Raw genomic sequence first — 19,348 nt, forward strand, 5'->3', positions numbered from 1 at the left:
GTGCGTGGGTGACCTGTTGTTCTGGGGAGCCGCTAGGGGGGGGGGGGGGGGGGGGATGGTGTCGGCCCACGGCTGAGTCACTACCAGCCCATTGTTCTTTACGCCTCGCTCGGTGGCCGGGCGCGCTGGGGCGTCGCGGGGCAAGAGGTTTGGTTCGGCGCGACGCGTCTAAAGTGTTGGACGACACTTTAAAAGTTAAGTAAATATATCCCCCGCTGCATGAATCACTCAACTGACTTCTACGACCGACGCATGTACACAGGGGCGCAACAACAGGGGAGGCAAGGGTATTTCCCCCCCCCCCTCTGAAACCTTGAAGTGGGGGCAAACGGGTGCAAAGAAAGTGCTGTGTAATCAATTTTAGAAAATAAAACTGCTTAAAGAGCACCATTTTCCACCTTGAAATACAAATTTTCCCGGGGGAGGACCCCCGGACCCCCCCCCCCCCCCCGCTTCAATAGGGGGGATCGATGATTCTTTATAAAAAGGTATTTAGCCTCCCCTTTGGATATTTAGTTGTTGCGCCCCTGCATGTACAGCACAACCTCGTTCATCCGGTCCTCGTTCATCCGGATCTTCGGATAGTCCCGATCAGATTTTTAACACATTTTATTTAATTTTCACATACAATTTGTCTACGTTATCAAGAAAGTAACTAAAAGTATGCCAAATGTTCACTTTTTTTTAGTTCGATTCAACGTACAGTTCCCGCATAGATGGTAGAATATTATGGTAGTAAAATTATTTCTTGGTTGAGTTTAAAGAAAGCGCAATAGCTGACCAACATCATGGCGTAGGTACTTGCAGCGTCAGCCCGACATAGCTCCAGCTGAACTATTAGTGATAAAGCTTTTGCGTCACCCTACTTCATTTAAACGCCATACGTGTTTGAAACAGAAGCGAGTTTACGATTTCTTTACTAACAAATGTTATTAAAGTTTTTTTTAATATTCCTTTATGTCTATAAATAATAAAGGACATACATATGTATCATGTACTTTTTTTTACAAAAATGTTTATTTTTATCGTAATAAACGGCATATCTGCTTATTTAAGGAATTTTTTTCACTTATTGTCATATTAACCAGATTATCTGGATTTTCGTTTGTACGATTTGCTTTTGGTTTAATTTTATTTAAAAAATATTTTTTAAGTGTTATCGGCGGGTATTATTTATTTATTTTTATTATTTTTGATTTTATTTTTAATTTGATTTAATTTGAGTTTGTTGTGGTGAAGGTCGTGGGGTCGACAGCAAAATACTGACGTGACTCAAAGTTATGAATACCAGATCGGTACACCAATAGTTTGTATGCCGCTATCATTTGGAAAATCTTACAACGTGTGTCGCAAAACCCACCCTTAAACTTTTTTTTTGTAACTTTGGGTGGGAAAACCAAAAAAATTACGCAAATTCTTCAATACAGCATATCAAGCATAATGAGTTGCGTGATAACTAGAGGTTCCTGCAAAATTCGCGTGTTTTTTTTCTGGTTCACTGTTTAAAATGTTTATCTCCAATTTAAGACGAACGTTGGTTAAAAATATCCAGGGATATAAGTAAATTTTTGGCTATCTTCGTAAATTTACGGAAACTAAGTTATATTACTTTGGAAATGAATCCAAAATAATATTATTTGTTTATTAACAAAACACTCTTCTTTATTACACCTTTGCTAAGAACGAAACATACAACTCGGAAGTCGAAATACGGCGTGGTTTCCAAGAAGATTATGTTATTTGAAATTATGAATAACTCTTCGTTTACTTCACGTGAATTCTTCATTGGAAAGTCCGTGAATTTACTTTAATTTCTAACCGTGTAGACTGCACACTCTCAGACACAAACCAGTAAATTTCTTTCTTGCATTCACTGCTGCAACGTTTTTCCTTCTGAACGGATTCCATATGGTTGGATAAAATTAATTTAGATATTCTTTAATAAGTTTATTGTCCTTTAAGGCGTGACAAACTACCCATGTGCCAATGAAAATGCCTGTCGTCAAATAATAAAACAAATATCGCAGGTCTCCAGTAAAAATACAAAAAAAAAATGGACCTACACTCTCCTGCATAATTGTAGCCTACATGAAAAACACATCTGTAAAATTACACTGATAAAAATTTTCACCCTAAATTTACGAAGAACACTGGTTGCAAATTATCCAGTGATCTCCGTGAATCTATGGTTATATTTGTAAATTGACGGGTACCAAAGTTACTAACTTTGAACATGAACCAACAAGAATATTCATTCATAAACTGGTTAAGACTACTGCTAAATACACATTCATTTTTCCACGTTTGGGTTTATCCTGTTCATACCGTAAACTGAAATCGGATGTCGAAATACGGAGTTGTTTCTAGGAAGATCCAGTAGTCTGAAATTACGAAGAATTCTTCCTTTTTATTTGTGGTGAATTATTCGTTGAAAAGTCTGTAAATTTACTGTGATTTCTAACAAAGTACTTCTTACACCATACGTGCACATGTAGGTTACACACCATATGTGTACAGATGTAATGATGAAATTATTCTGTAGAATAATTTGTCTTCGTGTACAATTTTGGTTTTGCCAAAAATACGTTTATGGTCATGATGTTTAAAACATCTTCTGTGTATTTGTTGGTGCGTTTTTTTTTTTTCGGTTACGTACAATAAATTAGCGCTGGGAAACCTCCCGCGCGGAAGATCACGGTGCAGCGCTGGAGTTAATTAATCCTTGACAGAACGAGTAATTAGTCGAAGAGGCTAATTTTATGCAGCTACGTGTTCGCTGAGGAGAAACAGCTAGCCAGGCCTTGACAAGCTTAATAATACGAGAACGTACATTTCGTTTTACGCCGGAGGCACGTGATAGGTTGCCATGAAATACCCAACCCAAGCCTTGATCCGGCTTACGTAAACGCTTGTTTTTTTTACGATTAATTCCTTACCAGTACGTGAAATCATCGAAAGCTTGGCATAAAGGGATAGCATGTGCTGTCGTGGTGGCTTTTAATAGTGGAACATGACGTTTGAAGGTAGGTATGCGAAACATTTATACACTGTAAACTTTTTTTTGTAATGTTCCTAAACAACGCAACGTATACCAAATACTATAAAGCTCAATACCATTCTCTCTTTGTACATCACCGAAACCACTGCGTTCAGTGCTCCTGGCGATAGTTCTTTCGACAACAGCAGAGATTCAGTAGTTATGAAACGTGATAAAGTTTAGGATAATTATAGTGTATTATTTTACTGATTCGTATATGTATTTTTGTGACTTCATTATGTCCAGAGAATATAAGCAGATATTAATGTGTGTTTCTTTTAGATAGACTTCGAAGAAAGACTACCTATTGTAGCCGTTATCATTGTGCAACTGCCGAAGAGTTTTTACATAGTTATTTCGTTTCATGTTCATAGACCATAAAACCATCAGCAATTCAAAATTGTGTTATATATAACCACATTTTATGGACATTATAACGATAATTACAGTAATTTTTTTACAAATCACTTCCAAACTGATAATAAAATGTGGTAATGGACCATCTCATTCGAGTTCTTAAATGGGGGAAATCCGACCAAAGTGATTTAAATTGAGAAGATTTTTAAAACATAAAAATTGCTGTAAATCTCTTAATCTGAGAATCTGAGATATAATATATATCGCATACGTATGAAGTTATTACCTATATCTCGTTAGAGCAATACCAAAAACGTTTGGAAATATAAATTTTTATACGACTAACCATTACTGCGAGGGGTGGAAAACAGGAATTTTAGGACAAAAATTCATAACTCCTTTAGTAGCCACACCATTATATACGTTAAAATTGTTTGTAAATTTCATAAAAATTATCTAAAATTTTTGTCTAAGACAATTTTTTATAAGATGAACCATTGCTACAAGTGGTCAAAAACATGGGTTCGAAATTTAAAAAAATATATATATAAATGCACACTATTAAACCCTTTAGTATTTATTCCAGAACTTTTAAACATTATATTTATCTAAAAATTTTGTCCGAAATACTTTTAATACAACCTATCATTAATGCAAAGGCTGGGAAAAAATAGGCATTGAAGGACCAACAAATTCATCAACTCCTTTAGTAGTTACTCAATCAAATCAGTTAAAATTGTTTGTAAACCATATAAGTATTATTTAAAAAAAAAGTCTATGACAATTTTTGATAAGTCGAACCATTGCTGCAAGGGGGAGAAACAAAAAGAGTTGAATTAAAATTAATAATTTCCGTAGTAAGCATACTATCAACTATCACAATTATTGTAAAACTTTTAAACATTTTCTACAACATTCGTCTCAAATTATTTTTGATACAACCAACCTTTATTGCAAGGATTGGAAATAACAAGGGTTGAAAGACAAATAAATCATAACACCTTTCGTTGATATACTATCACATCAATTATAGTTATTGTACAAATTTAATACATTATCTAAAAAAAATTCTGATCCAACTTTTGATGAGACGAACTGTTACTGCAGAGGGGTTAAAACCGGGGGCTCAAATAAGAAAAACTTTAAACTTCCTTACTACGGGTAGTATCAAATTCTTTCAAACTTATTGCGAACCTAAATATATTATATTTTTAATACCACCAATTATTAGTGCAAAGGATGAAATATATAATTTGAAATAAATAAAATTCATGCATATCTTATTAGACATAGTATTAAACTTGTTCTAAGTTATTCATGACCATTCGAAACATTTTCACTGCATGGAATATCAGCAAGTGTCTAATTGATCAATTTGTAATATTGGAGAACATATAGGATGTTATTTACATTAAGTTATCAAAATGTTCCAGAAGTTTATAGAAGATTCCAGAACGTTGCAGAAGAAATGAATACTTAGAAATCTACCTGTACTTGTAGACTATGCAGTAAATGATTTTTTAGTTGTTTTGAACGACATAAAATTCGCATCAAAATCAGATGGAATATTTTGTAATGAACTAGGTGTACGGCAAAATAGAGCAAGTGATAATGGTATAATAAATATAATGACTATGGCAGAAACCATCAATAATCTACATAGTGTGAAAGCAATAACATTTTATGTCATTCAATATTTTACCCAACTGTACAAGCATGTGGAGTGGTTTCAAAACATGTGGAATAACTAAAACATTTCTTTAAAGAGGCAATGTTACATTTTTATTTATCACATTCTTTTAATATATCTCTTGCGTGGCAGCGCTAGTACGCATGGTTTGCAAGTTTCGCCATGCTAAACACACGTGGTTTCCGGTCCTAAGCGGTTTAGTATTGCCTATGATTTGTTAGGGCTAAACACACAAGTATGGTACATATACAATTAATTATTTTAAAAAAAAACGTATAATAAATACCACGATTTATGGAAATTAATTTACCATTAGTTACGTCCCTGAATTATAATGGTAAAAATAGTTAAACATTTTTGTTTTTGTGTACATTGAATGCGGAGGGCAAAGTGAATTATTTTTCCCAGTTGGTAAGTTGTTAATTGCGGGGTACGTCCGATTCATTATTTTGTTGTACTTCATCATATTTATTTCAATCAAAAAATTTGCCAAATTCAATGTCGTTCAGCTGATTCTATGGAACCTCTGCTTCAAAAGCCATCAGATTGCCCAAGAGTCTCTAATTACCAAGAAACCTTTTTTTTAGATTTTTTCAACTAACCTTTTATTTTATTTCGAACTAGTGTCTAATCAACGAGTTATTAGAGACGGATATACTCAGCATCACAGACCAAGGAAACTAGAGAATGAATGAGACATGGTATGTATTTACTAAGGAACTATCCCAGCTGAATGGATGAAGAAAAAAAAGTGAGTGAGTTTTTCAGTACTCGCCATAGATGTGTAACATCTAACCCCGTAAAAGATCGAATTAATTGGTTCTCATTATGGATACATTTATAATACGAAACTCGGACACGAGATTTTTCGTAGAATGCTTTGAAATAATGTCGATCATTATAAATATATTCAAATTGAAATAACACGTAGTATCCGCATTCACCGCTAGAATTCGCTGCCGGAGCAGCTATTTCGACTATCGAATCATTCCGATTTACAAAGAGAAATTTTAAACTATATGATGGAACGGCTCCGATAAAAGCGAAAAAGGCTTGAAGAAATACTGAACCCCGGCTTTGAACCTGGTTCTGGCTGGGTGCGATGAGTGACTGGTTAGTGCCGCTGATGTACTGCGAGCATCATCATCATCATCATCATCATCATCATCATCATATTGCCATCCGGGGCAATAAGCGTGGGCGAGGCCAGAAACCGAAGTTTCTATAACTCGCTAAGTTCATAGTAATTCAGGTGCACCCCACACTGGTGAAGAATCATTTGAATCGACGGCGGGGGTGCGTGTCTTGTGGGATAGGTTTGGCACACGGGCCTGTGTGTGCGCTGGTAGGTCGTGTAATGCTAGAAAAGTTACGTGTAGGCCTACCTAATTCGGCGGGGGAGTGAAGCACCCCACCAGTTAGATCGGCTAACTGGCGTGATGTAATGTCGTGTTGGTGTGCATTAGAGGCTTCGCCTGCTCGACCGCCTTATATGCTCCCCTGGGAGTAACGGTCAGATAGACCTAGAAGCTTCTAAAACAGCCTAGGGAGCCACTACTTTCATTGACGCCAGGGCCAGTTTGGTTGCGTCACAGGAGCTGACGTGGACACGTTAGCGTTAGTTAGGTCAGATTTATTAAATTTCTTTAATATGCACCGGATAAAAATTTTCCTCTCCTTAGTATTAAGTTCAGGCTGGCTGGCAGACGGGTGGGGAACTACGAAAGTCGTTCCACCAAAACCAATGCCCAAAACCAATGCTGACAGCTTAGGCGCCTTACAACTAAATAGTAGTCTAGAGTGTAGGCGAGTCAGTCATGGCATCAATTGCTGCCTTAAAGAATACTTTCTATTAATTAATAGCCTAATCCAAAATCTAAAGCAAACGTAACCAAAACAAAAAGAAAAGTAACATATATGCTAGGGTTAATGGAATATTAGACAATGGTTGGAATTCTAACCAGTTAGCTATTATTAAACTGCAGGTATTTAAATTTTCTAATACATTTAAAATGTTCTGCTCTAAAAGAATTCTCGAGAAAATTTCATTAATAAGAGTTTTAATGTATATTAAATATCAAATAATTTGCCTTTGTCTATAAAGTTAGGACCTTGTTATGGGATATCCTTTTTTTACAAAGTTCCTACACTTAATATTTAGTTTTTCGTTTAACATGTTTCTGACTTAGATTAAGCCCTTACTGAATTTTTGCCTTATTTGTTTATTGTTTCTTTTATAGTCTCAGATTAAAATTTTCTTATTTTAGAATCTTGTGTAGTAAGAATTTTTATTTTAGCGTTAATGAAATATATTATTAAGTTTTTGTGGAAATTTTATAAAAATGGTATTGGAAAAATAGCTGCCTAACCGTGCATTTTCCTTGAAAGATTCGGAAGCATTGGTACTACTGAACTGCCACTGAATTCTTCAAAAATCTGCACTAGATGAGAACAATGCAAACATTTCCTGAAGCATCAAAATAATTCCTTGATAAAATTAAAATATGTACACTGCTCTGAAAAAACGTTTTTTTTATTATTTTACTTTGCGGAATTTATGGTTTGTCTTCAAAGTTCTACTGACCTCACTTTGTTTTACCATGTTTATTTTTTCTTCTGGAGGTAGTTTCTGGAACACTGTTTTTATATACGCAATGTGTAAATTTTTAATGGCATCCACTAATGGGTATTCCATGTGATCATGGAACATGTGGGGTGCATTTTTTTTTCCTAGCCTAAGTTAATTCTAAGTGTGTAGGGGAGGGTCCAGGTTAGGGGAGGACCTAAGTGTGTCTCAGGCCGAAGCCTATACACTCTACCATGCGGGGTTTTAACCATGCAGGACAAGGGCGCGTGCATCGTGTGCTATTGGGGTTTACTGGCCAGCCATGGCTGCGATTGGCGCCATGACTGACGCCCCATTGGTCGCCTAGCTTAAAAGCTAGCTAATGTGACCCAGGTAAAACCTGCATAGACACAGGGAAAACCCTGGGCCGGTTTATGCGGGGATCAAATAACATGCATTAAGCAAGCAGGTAACTACTGGACAAGAGGAAGAAGGGTCCAGGTAAGAAGAGTTGGAGGGGCTGAAAAATCAACCATGCTGGAGTTGGGTGCTTGGGCCTTGCGGCCCGCATTTAAAGGTTGGGAGCTCCTGGGTTATTATTAGCCAGGGGCGCATGCGCCCCCAGGGGCGGGCGACTTCACGTCAGCCCAGCCACAGCTGCCCAGGCAGCCACAGTGGGGTGCATTTTTTTTATTCCTAACCTAACTAAAACTAAGTGTATTTTGGAGGGGTCCGGGTTAGGGAGGGACCTAGGTGCGTCTCAGGCCGAAGCCTATACGCCTAGTCATGCTGGGATTAGCCATGCAAGGAGAGGGTCGCATGCATCATGTGCTAGGAGGGGATTGGCCAGCCATGGCAGCGATTGGCGCCATGACTAACTCCCCTCACTCTTAAATCTAGACTATAACTAGAGATAGGTTGGGCCCAGGTAAAACCTGCATAGACACAGGGAAAACCCTGGGCACATTCATGCGGGATGCAAATTGGCATGCATTACGTGTAGGATTTTACAGGAGACAGAGGATGGTCTGGATGAAGTGTTGGACAGAGTAGAAAAGAGTCTACCATGCGGGGTTGGGAACTTGGACTCGTAGTCCGCTTTGCTTTTTATCCAGGACTGGATTTAGTGACCAGGGACGCAAGCGCCCCTGGTGGTGAGTGGTTGCACTGACCACTCACTCCGCCGCCAGTCAGCACCTAAAAAACTAAGAAACTAAAACAGAAAAAAGATAAATGACTTACAAACTAGGCATTTCGTTACGAAATATGCAAACACCCAACTCAGGGATGGACGTGCAGTGCTTAAGATAAAACTAAAATAAGAACTAAATTTTTTTTTTAATTTTTTTTTAGATTTTTTATTATTATTTTAGAAATATATATTTTTGATGACTATTACTAAGTATCTAGGACTTATTACTAATTTACAAATCTCTAATATCTACTACTATACTACTAGTTAAATATAGAGGAACTGTCGGTGTATAAAGTTACAGGTGAATTAAGTCAAGACCTATTCGCATTCTGGCATTGTTGCAAGCTTGTAATTCAAAATCCCATGTATTTCAGAAACACAACCGGCACTGGAGGTGAAGCCTGCCAGGCGGGCCATGCCCATCGTGCATAGGGAGTCAGCCCTAACACAACAGGCAGTGAACCCAGAGGTCGGTTAGTACATACACCTGCGTGCTTCGAACCATTTTGAATTAGCTAATTATTCATTAATGTCTATAATTTAAGTTTCAACTCGCGGGAGACTGATTGGCCGATCGCTCAGCCAGCCACAGCACACTACGGAGGTCTGTGAGCCAAGATTGAATTTGGCATTTTATATTTTCCATGCAACTCTGGATCTTGTTCGCCCAGTGATGAAATATATGGGTTTCTGCTTATGGCACATTTATCATAGAATTTTTGCGCAGTTCGGAAATAATAATGTTTTAAAAGTTCGAGTTTGAGCTCTCTGTGCATAGCCCTTACGGGGCAATACACAGGCGCATCTGTCGCAATACGAATACTCTTATTCTGAATTCTCTGTAGCTTGATTAAGTGAGATTCCGCTGCTGTTGCCCACACCGGCGCTGCATACGTGATTATTGGTTTTATTAGTGCGTTATAAATTATTATTCCGTTTTTAACAGAGCTACCTAAACGTCTGCTCATGACGGGGTAGAGGGCCATGAGCCTAGTGAAAGCTGTTTTTCTTTTCGCCTCTATGTGATCGCGCCATAGTAGTTTCCTATCCATGTGCACGCCTAAATATTTAACAACATTTTTGTGAGGAATTTGCTCATTGAAAAGTGTTAGTCGTGGTCTATCTTCGAGTGGCGGGAGATGTTTACGCGTAAAAACTATAGCTTCTGATTTAGTAGGGTTTACCTTAATTCGCCATTTTTTGCACCACTGTTCTATTGAATTTAACGCGGTTTGCAATCTGCCTGCTGCGAGTTCTAGAATACTAGATCTGCTAAACAATACCGTATCGTCCGCGTAGCAGCCAAACTGAACTGATCGGTGTGCGGGCTTAGGCATATCATGGATATAAATATTGAATAAAACCGGCCCCAAAATGCTGCCTTGTGGGACTCCTGCTTTATTTTTAAATCTGACTGTGCTCCTTCTGTCGTGACTCTAAACGATCGATTTTCTAAATACGAGGCCAGTAATTTAATATAACAATCGGGGAAGCCAGTTTGATATAATTTATAAATTAAGCCTTCATGAAGTACTCTATCAAAGGCTTTTTCTATGTCCAAAAACGCTACGAGATCCGAGGGCCGAACAGCCCCGGAAGTGGCCGAAGACTGCCGAGGAGGCCGAGTCGCGCCGCTCGCTTGCCCTTCTCTCCACGGCTCTCCTCTCATCGTCTTCAGTGGGCGTACACGCATTTGACAACACGGAACTAATCCTCGCGGGAAAAAACGCGCCTCCTCTCCTCGCCTCGCTTGGGAAGCCTAAGATGTACATCAAGTTCTGTCCCTGCCCGAACACGCTCGAATATTCACCTTCGGCCAACCTCGGGTTTATTTAAATATATTTATATTTCTCTGTTTATTTTAATGTAGCTATACTAACCTAACTAACCGTCCATAGTGTTTTTAAGTGTTTTAATGTAGCTAACCTAACCGACCACTTTAAATATTTGAATTCATTTTTCCTGCGCAAAAATAAAACAAATCCCGAGGTTGGCCGAAGGTGAATATTCGGGCGTGTTCGGGCAGGGACAGAACTTGATGGACATCTTAGGCTTCTCGCCTCGCTTCGCGCCAGTGGGCGCGCACATTGTAACAGCCCCAACTACCATAGAAAGAAAAACCTGCCATTAAAATTTTCACATAATTTGATATTTACTACAGTTAATTGACATCGCTAACCTCTTATTCGTAACAATCTATCAACGGACACAAACCTGGTGTATGAAGTAGCACCCGTGCGATAAATACCATCCGAATGTGTGTTCATACTCGAAGGTGACGGTACATACCGTCAGAACGACGTCAATATTCGGAATTTAACGAAACATATTGTGTTCGTAACCACGCAGCTTCTTCCTGCGGCAATCCCAGGACCTTCGATAGTTACCGTGTTCCAATGTGCCATGCGCGGGGGTGGGTTTGGGGGAGGGGGTGAAATCAGTAACCACAACGTAACAGCTCCATGATAGATTCGCGAGGTAGCAGTTCAAAAAAAAAACAAAAAAACAAACAGAAACATAAGTAAAAGGAACATTCTAAATTATAACTGTTCAGGTTCAAATCAAATCGAGGGCCTCATGTTTGTTACTCTGTCGTTTTGGAGAGCCCAGCCAATAAAAAATAAATAAACATAATACAAATTGTAATTTAGAAAACAAAACAAAAAAACTCAAAAATTTAAAGTTTATTTAGTTTGCCTGCAATAGAAGTAAATCAGAATGGCAATGTTGAACAGTCTCTTTTTTTATATATATAAAAGTCGCATTCTTACGTGACCAGTCACTAACCTCTTTTTTGGCTTCTGTGTTCCAGCCATCATCAAGGAAGACCAACAACTGAACTCAGTACAAGATGGCTGCAACAGGGCGTGCCGTAACATCGAGCACTAACGTAGTCTCAACCCAAAGCCAATAATTATTGTTAGTAAGAAAACAACATTTTCCGCATTTGTTTTAGCAGAAAACGCTTTTCAATTTCCTGCTGACATTCATTTCTCTAGTTTTTTGTTTTTAATTTGCTGGCTTAGATCTCTAACTTACACTAGTTAAGAGTATATATTACAGGCGTTTGCGGCCATTGGGTAATGAACTACCTTGGCTTTCAAGTCTCAGCAGCGTCGAAGTGTTAGGATGTACCGACGTTTCGCTCTGCGTTGCAGCAGGCATCTTCAGCAGGGTTGAACAATCAAGTTTATTTATTCAACCCTAGGTATGCCTCTTGCAACGCAGGGCGAAGTGTCAGTGCAACCTTTCACTTTGACGATGCTCAGTTTTGAAAGCCACGATATTTGATTAATTTCAAGTTTTGCAGTAACGGTAGCGAGGTATATACATAGTCTGTCTCACGCATAGAGTGCAGTACAGATTACATGGCTTCCACGGTTACCAGAATGATACTTCTGGGTTTTTAACCTTAAAATACTTATTTTGTATAAGATTGATAATTATATTAAGTTGACATTTTTTTTAAATTTACCTATACATATGTTGAATTTGCAAGACCATGAAATAGTGTCGTTCGACAGTATTACCACAATAGTTATTTAATAGGAGAAACAATTTGTAGCAGTCGGTCGCTATTAATAACAAGACATTCCCTTAATTATGTCCTACTAGCTGCAGTACCCGGCTTTGCCCGGGCTGAACACCGGGTGATATATTGTCCGCGAGTTACAGCAAAATTGATGGCGATATGTCCAGTGTGTTGGACATTAAGAAATGACACATAATTACTGTTTGTGTATCTGTGACCTATGATTTTCTGTTTACCCATGGCGATCGGTTGAAAGGTTTAGAAGTTGATGCGCTACAACGCCATCTAGCGGCGAGTTACAAAAAAAAATGGATGAAAAAAACACTTCGATGTGCCAACTTTCATGGCGATAGGTCAAACGGTGTAAGAGTTTATCGACGTCATACATACCAAAATCCAATTATATATATTCTTATATTTCGAAATTTTGGGGCTTTCACTTTTGCGAAAAGTGGATGTTCAGGACCTCGAATGGTTTGGAACACTCCCATCTCGAAAGAAATATTTGAAATTCCTGAAATTTTCGAAATTTTGGGGCTTTGTCCCAGAGGGGGAGGGGTGATTTTGAGGACCCTGAATGGCTGGGAAACAATAAAAATCGAAAGAATGATATTTTAAATTTTTTAAATTTTGGGGTTTTGACCCCTGAGGGGGGGGGGGGGGTGATGTTGAAGACCCCCCAATGGCACGTAAACACTCCAAATCGAAAAAGAATAGGTTTTTGGAAATTTTGGGAATTTTTTTAATTATTGGGTCTTTGACTCCCTGTAGGGGGAGGGTAGTTTGAGGACCCCGAATGGCTCGGAAACACTCCTAATAGTAGTAGTATAGTAATGGGCATACGGGCGCAGGCTTCAGGCTGAGGATTGAAGATTGTTTACATTGTGACGTCACGGCGGCCATCTTGGAGGAGTGTAACGGGACATAGCGTAACGGGACAAGTTTGACCTTGACCTTTGACCCTCAAAATTCCCAAAATTTGGCAAAAATTGCCCAAAATTCCTCAAAATTCGTCAAAATTTACATTTCTGTGAAAAAAAATTCCGCCAAAAAATCTCAAAAAATTCCACAATTCAAAAATCAGGATTTCGAAAATCCTCAAAAGTCGTTTTGCCCTAGAAAGAACCCAAATTCCTAAAAGCGGCTTAAAACTCCTAAGAGCTAGCCGCTCTAAGCCGCCGAGGCCATGACCTTGAAAACTAGGATGCCATGGCAGCCATATTGGATGATGACGTCACCGTTTCAATTTTCGTTACGGCCGCCATCTTTAACTTTTTTATTTATTATCCGATTTTAATGAATTTTTTTTTTAAATTATAAAAAAATTCAAATAATAAAAATTTAACAAAATAATTATAAAAATATACTTCTACGACACGGAGCTCGGAGTCCTCGGTTCGAACCCGGTGAGGGCAAAATATAAAAATGGCGACCGATCCTTCCCCCGTGGTGGGTGCTAGCAGACTGACCCCCACCACTTATGTCAAAGTATACATATCTTCACCTAGTATGACGTCATGTCCGCCATCTTGAAATTTGGACACCATCTTGAAAATCTTTATTTATTATCCGATTTTAATGAAAAAAATTCCAAAAATTCATCAAAAAATTAACGTATTTGAATTCTGTTTGATTATATCGATGCACGTCCTTGGTTAGATTCCCGACGAGAGTAAACAGTCGATCCTTCCTCCATGAAAGCTACCTAGACTGATCTACCACCACCAATACCAAGGTATATATCGTCAACTGGTATGACATCATTTCCGCCATCGTGTCTTCATCCGCTGGAGACCACCATCTTGTTTTCGTCTGCTAGAGTGTGCCGTTACCATGTAGTATAATTATCTGGTCACCATACTTTTGTCCTCAACTGTTGACATTGAACATTGACCTTGACCTTGAACCTTGACCTTTAAATTTGACCTTGACCTTGAAATTTGACCCTGACCTTGAAATTTGCCCTTGACCTTGAAATTTGCCCTTGACCTTGAAATTTGCCCTTGTCCTTGTGTTTTGATGTATAAACTCAACAACATCTATTGCCGGATAATGTATTTTATTTTCACCACAACTAATTACAAACCACTAACACAAACCACCATCTTGCTAGACTCCTTGTTTGTTTTCCCACAATGCCAAGCACTACAAACAAGTCAATATGATGAAAAGAGAAAGGAGAAAATTGTCTATGTCCTGTAAATATTCACACATGCGTGCACATACCGCCCACCAAAAAAATGACTTTTTTTTTTTTCCATACTTCATACATAACCTTGATACTAAAACACAAAACGAATAAGATCTAACATCACAAAAGCTCCTGATTATGTCCATAAGTTTAGGAGATTGGTAAAGGGCAAATTTTTGTCACAGGTCTCACAATTTCACCAGTAGAAGTTCTCAGTGTGACAACTCTTACAACACCATCTCTACCCGGGTGAGTTTTGATAACTCTGGCAGTTCTCCATTTCAAGGGTGGCAAGTTCGAGTCCTTCACTAACACTAATGCATTCTCCTTAACATTGGGTACTGCAGTATTCCACTTTGTCCTTTGATGGAGCGTGTGGAGATACTCGGTGCTCCAGCGTTTCCAGATGCACTGCTTCAGTTTGGTGATGAGCTGCCATCTATCCAAACGATTCTCCAAAAGGTGGGATAGATCCTGTTCCGGTATGCCAACAAGAGGAGAACCAATCAAAAAATGTCCAGGAGTCAAAACATCAAATTCTGAGGGATCTGCTGACAAAGGGCACAATGGTCTTGAGTTTAAAATTGCTGAGATTTCAGTAAAGAGTGTGGTCAGTTCTTCAAATGTGAGTATTTGATTGCCAATAACTCTTTTCATGTGCACCTTTGCCGACTTGACAGCTGCCTCCCATAGACCTCCAAACTGTGGGCCAGCGGGAGGATTGAAGTGCCACACAATGTTGAGGTCAGCTAGGTGATCTTGCAGCATCTGCCAGGCAGGCTCAGTAAACAAGGCTTGACGAATTTCTTTCATGTGTCTGTCAGCACCAATAAAGTTTTTACCTTGATCTGAATGTATGTCAGATGGTGTTCCTCTCAGAGATACAAATCTTTTTAGAGCAGCTAGAAATGCTTCTGTACATAGTGAGGACACAACCTCCAAATGTGTTGCCTTACTTGACATACACACAAACAAACAAAGATAACTTTTACTGATTGGGGCTTTACGTGTTTTGGTGGTCTTAGAAGAAAAGGGTCCAGCAAAGTCCACACCAACCTTCAGAAAAGGACGCACTTGTGAGAATCTTACACTTGGGAGATTCCCCATTAGAGGTGCAGGAGACCTTGCAGTCAACCTGAAACATGAGATACACCGATGAATACAGTGCCGAATGAGATGTCGAGCACCCACAATCCAAAACTGCCTTTGAATGAGAGATTGAGTAGCTTGAGGTCCTGCATGGAGATATGTGACATGGTAAAAGGTTACAATAAGCTTTGAAAGATGACATTTTCCTGGAAGCAATACTGGGTGTTTGGTACTTTCAGGCAAACAAGCATATTGCAAACGTCCGCCCACCCTGACAATTCCGAGGGAGTCAATAAATGGATACAAACTCCGCAAATTACTGGAACATTCATTGCGCTTCAGGAGTTTGATTTCTTTCATAAAATACTGATGTTGCACTACATGGATCCAAAACATCAGTGCAGACTGCATCTCCTCACACTTCAATATCTTAGAATCACAATGCGGGAGTTTTGAGAATACACTTTTGGCTCTGAGTATCCATGCTGTTACTCGCTTAAGTTTTGAAAATGATGAAAATGTTTCCAACAATTTCACCAATTCATTTTGTCTGTCCTCTTGCACTGCAAGGGCCTGACTTTGCACCGGCTTGCATTCTGGAAGCTCTAGGAAAGGTGATACCTCAAATTTGTTAACAGGCCATTCTGTGTCTGAATCTACCAACCAATCTGGACCATGAAACCACAGAGAACTCTCAATCAATTGATCAGGATAAACACCTCGGGATCTTAAGTCAGCTGGGTTGCACACTGAGGGAACATAGCGCCAAATTCCTGGGGGTGTGATAGCTTGAATCTCGGACACACGGTTTGCTACAAAGGCCTTAAACTTGTGAGGAGATGATTTAAGCCATGACAACACAGTCGTTGAATCTGACCACATGTACATAGTAAAATTGTCCAATCTGCTCTCAAACAATGTGTTCACATATAACCACAATTTAGCAAGCAGCATAGCACCCAATAACTCAAGTCTGGGGATGGACAATGTCTTTAGCGGTGCCACCTTTGACTTGGCGATTACTAGATGGGTTGAGACCATACCAGTTTTGTCCAAAAGTCTTACATAAATCACTGCAGCATATGCCTTTTCAGAGGCATCACAAAATCCGTGAAACTGAATGCAGCAGGCATCCAGAAAATGGATATATCGTGGAATCCTTACATTAGTCAGGGAAGACAATGATGTTCTGAAGTGTAACCACTGTTGAGCAACCTCTGCAGTGACTGGCTGATCCCATTCTAATCCCAGTGTCCAAAGAGTCTGGAGCAATATTTTAACCCAAACTATAACTGGGGACACCCATCCACATGGATCAAACAACCTAGCAATGGTGGAGAGAATTCCTCGTTTTGTGACAGATAGATGGGGTACATTGATGTGGTACATAAACTCGTCAGTGATGGGACACCAATGAATGCCCAGAACCTTAACTGCTGGACTTGTGTCTTGATCAAAGCTTCTGAGAGTCTCGCAATGTGCTACAGGCATATCCTCCAACACACTGGAATTGTTGGATGACCATTTACGTAACTCAAATCCTCCTTGAGCTAACAAGTCCACGAGTTCACACTTAAGTTGCACTGCCTCTTCTACAGAATTTGCTCCTGTTACAATGTCATCTACAAACACATCTCTTAACAATGTTTTTGATGCCTGAGGATATTTCTGGGCTTCGTCCAAGGCCAATTGCTGCAAGGTTCTCAAAGCTTGGTAAGGAGAAGATGCTAAACCATATGTGACAGTCTTCAGTTGATAAACATGGACACTTTCTTCGGGAGACGGTCGCCATAGAATGCACTGGTATTTCCAGTCATCAGGATGGATTTGAATCTGTCGATACATCTTACAGATGTCTGCAGTGAAAACAACAGGACTAGTTCGAAAGTTCAAAAGAATATCACCAATGTTTTTATGAAGTTTTGGACCAGTAAGGAGCAAATCATTCAATGAGATGCCTTTAGAAGTTGCTGCTGACCCATCAAACACCACACGAAGTTTTGTGGTAGAACTTGATTCCTTGAGTACAGCATGATGAGGAATGACATAGGCTATTTCATCATCTTGACCCTGAATATGCTGAATGATTGTCACGCGGGTCATGTGGCCTAAACATTCATATTCTTTGAGAAACTGGCTATATTTCCTCGCGAGATCAGGTGACTTCTTCAACCTACACTCTAGGCGCTCAAATCTTGATAAAGCAGAGTGCAAAGAATGACCCATGTCCTTCACCTCCTGATTGAATGGTAAACGAAGTATGTATCGCCCTTCAGCATTGCGTTCATGTGTTGCAAGGAAGTGGTCTTCACATTTCTTGTCATCATCTGATATAAGGTCGACTGATGGCACTTCTTCAATTTCCCAAAACTTCTGTAATTGTACATCTAGGTTAGTTGTTCTTATCAAGCATGACACAGGTGGGTTCACATGTGTTTCACACTTGGCCTTACCACTCACAACCCAACCAAACAGAGAGTGGAAAGCATTAGGCTCCCCTGGTAATTTAGCTCCAGTCAGCACTTCACTGACGATATCAGCTGAAAGGAGCATGTCAACAGGCCCAGGTTTGTCGAATGATGGATCTGCTAATTTTAAACCCTTGAGGTGAGTAACTGAGCCTTGTGAGATTCTTGAACAAGGCATGGGATGTGTTATTTCAGATAGAACTGTGCCCTTTACATTAAACTGAATATGTTGAGAATCCACTGGTTTTATTGAACAATGGACAATGCCTCTGGCCCCTGGCACAGGAGTCTGACCAACACCAGCAATTTCGACATTCTGACGATGACGTTTCAATCCCAACCGCTGTACACAATCTTCAGTCAAAAATGTAGTTTGTGAAGCACCATCTAGCAAGGCTCTTACCACTTGAAACTGTCCACTTCCATCTCTCACATGCACAAGAGCAGTGGTTAATAAAATGGTAGTTGATTGATCCTGATTATCACCTGACAGATGTAGCGATTGTAATTTATTTACAAATGGTTCATAAGCTGGAGTATCATTTGTATCATTTTGAGTACTCTCTGGCTGAGTTGGGTGATTGTTGTGGTTAAAGTGCAAAACTGAATGGTGTCTCTTTTGACAATGATTGCATGAAAATTTTGATAAACATCTCTGAGCATAATGATGTTTTTTCAAACAATTAAAACACATATTTTGCTCCTTCACAAACTGCATCCTCTCATCAATGTTCTTAGACAAAAAATGTTCACACTTACTAAGTGAATGATTTTCGTTACAAAATGCACAGCACATAACATTTCCAACTGCTACGAGGGCAGTGCTTCGGCCACTGGTTGGTATAAAGGGTGGTTTCACACTAAATGTTGCAGTCCTGTTGTAGCTACGACCAACTGTAGAGGTTTTAACCTCATGATTCCCTTGAACACTAAGCAGTTTAACATTTTCATTCGCCACAGCACGACGCTCTAAGAATGCAAGGAGATGGTCACAAGTGGGCAAATCTTGCTCCACAGCTATTTCAAATGATTCACGTAAATTTGAGTCTAGTTTCTCAAGAAGAATATTCAGTAGGAGAAAGCTCCACTCAGACACTGGAAAATTATCAGCCCTTAATGCATTCAAATTCTCTTGCACCACACTAACAAAGCAGGATAATGAGTCTGGTGGGTTAGAATGCACAGATGGAAGATGAAGTATTTTCTGAACATGAATGGTAGCA

General features: G+C 39.2%; 1 long non-coding RNA gene across 2 annotated transcripts in view; it reads left to right on the top strand.

Annotated features, from left to right (window-relative positions):
* The window catches only part of LOC134530576 (uncharacterized), a 384,437-nt gene that overhangs the window by 342,688 nt on the left and 22,401 nt on the right, over positions 1-19,348 (top strand). The window contains exons 3-4 of one of the 2 annotated variants that reach the window (XR_010074838.1): positions 9,220-9,318; positions 11,658-11,764. This is a non-coding gene — a long non-coding RNA (uncharacterized LOC134530576). The remainder of the gene's footprint in view (positions 1-9,219; positions 9,319-11,657; positions 11,765-19,348) is intronic. The other variant, XR_010074839.1, reaches the window with a different exon arrangement.

The sequence above is a fragment of the Bacillus rossius genome, chromosome 3 (assembly GCF_032445375.1).
Source record: "Bacillus rossius redtenbacheri isolate Brsri chromosome 3, Brsri_v3, whole genome shotgun sequence".
NCBI lineage: Eukaryota > Metazoa > Arthropoda > Insecta > Phasmatodea > Bacillidae > Bacillus > Bacillus rossius.